At 39.4% G+C, this 1,724-nt stretch overlaps 1 pseudogene; it reads right to left on the minus strand.

Annotated features, from left to right (window-relative positions):
- Window positions 1-215: 215 nt before the first annotated feature.
- Window positions 216-997, minus strand: LOC139702415 (high mobility group protein B1 pseudogene; annotated as a pseudogene).
- Window positions 998-1,724: the final 727 nt, after the last annotated feature.

Raw genomic sequence — 1,724 nt, forward strand, 5'->3', positions numbered from 1 at the left:
AATAGTATATGTTTACAAGTATTCAGAATGTCAACAGAAATATTTGAACTTTTTAAAATTTGCAATTACGAAATGTTATTCAGTTAACAGAACAATAGTTATTTCATATAAGCTATATCAGGAACAAATGAAGATTACAAAAACTACCATCCCCATATATAATTAGCAAGAGCCTGCTTTAAATTTCCCTGCCAATTGACAACCCCCATACTGTATCAGGCAAGGTAAGTGGCTGCAGACAATACCACCAGGACAGGACAACCTAAAGACACTTGGAGTGGTATGTTAACTGTAGTGTACAGTTCAGAAACAAATCTTACACAACCATAAATTTCATTTTCTTTTCTTAGAAAAAGTGGGTTGTACACAGGGGGGTTAAATACTCTAAAGACAAAGGGGAAAACCTGAACTTGAATCAAATTTTCATAATCCTCTTCTCCATCTTGGTTTTCTTCATCTTCCTCTTTTTCCTTCCTTTTCTTAACTTTCTCAGCCTTGACATCTCCCATGATGCCATATCAGGCTTTCTTTTGTTTGGTATATAGCAATATCATTTCCATTTTTCCTTCAGCTTAGGAGCCTTCTTTTCATAAGGCTGCTTGTTCTCTGCAGCAGTGTCACTCCACATCTCTCCCTGTTTCTTTATAACATCACCAAAGGATATACTAGAATGTTCTCCTTTGCTTTTAGGGCAATACTCAAAATAGCACAAGGTCAAAGAATACCTTCTGGCTGCATTGGGGTCCTTGAACTTTTTTCTTTGCACTTTAGGAGGGATATAAGTTTTTGTTTCTCTTTCATAATGGGCCTTGTTCACCCTTGCCATATCTTCAAATTTCCCTTTCTCTTTAGCAGACCTCTCTGAGCACTTACTTGGAAAATTCTTAGACATTGACTGAAGCATCTAGATTATTCTTATGCTTCTCTAGCAAGTTTGCACAATGAATGCTTATGATGACATTTTGCCTCTCAGCTTCTTAGGATCTCCTGTGTCCATGCATAGTTATTTACCCCTGCAAGGCACAGAGTCACGTACTGCCTCTTTACCTTCTTCTGGTGCTCTCTTTTTGGAACCCAATGTACTTTGGTTCTCCAGTTTAATGGCTCCTGTTTTTTGCGAGAGCTCAAATCTTTGTATAGAAAGCATTCTGTGTCTATCTCAGAAAGATTTTAGATTTGATTTAAAAAACAAAAGAAAAGAAAACAAACAAACAAAATGGCGCCAATAGAGGAGATGTCAAACACAAATGGAGGGAAGATCCAGGGATACTGGTTATAATCAGAATGTCCATGGTCATCACTTGGGAACTTGGTAGAAGGAACATCCTCAGAGAAAGATTAGGGGGCCATCTGTACCTCAAGAAGCTCATGACCACTAAATTCCTGTTAACAGAAACACTTTGAGAAGATCCAACATGGCGGTGGGCACGGAGGTATCAAGTCTCTGACCTCTCCAGCTGTGCGGGCATAGGGAGTCTTAAATCGTCTAAATGCCATTTGTTCAAGATCACTAGGCATTGCTGAGCTAATGTGGATCTGGGGCGAATAGCCTGCTCCTATCAGAACACACACCGAGCCCGGAGCAGCCGAATTCTGGCTCCCGTTCGCCTGGAAGTACCCCAGTAAGCCAGAGAGCAGGGGGAAAGCTAATCATGGAGAAACAAACCAAATTTAAAAAAAAGATAAATAATCAAACATGGCTGGAAGTACAAATCATATATCAA

This window comes from Marmota flaviventris, chromosome 17 (genome assembly GCF_047511675.1).
Source record: "Marmota flaviventris isolate mMarFla1 chromosome 17, mMarFla1.hap1, whole genome shotgun sequence".
Classification (NCBI taxonomy): Eukaryota; Metazoa; Chordata; class Mammalia; order Rodentia; family Sciuridae; genus Marmota; species Marmota flaviventris.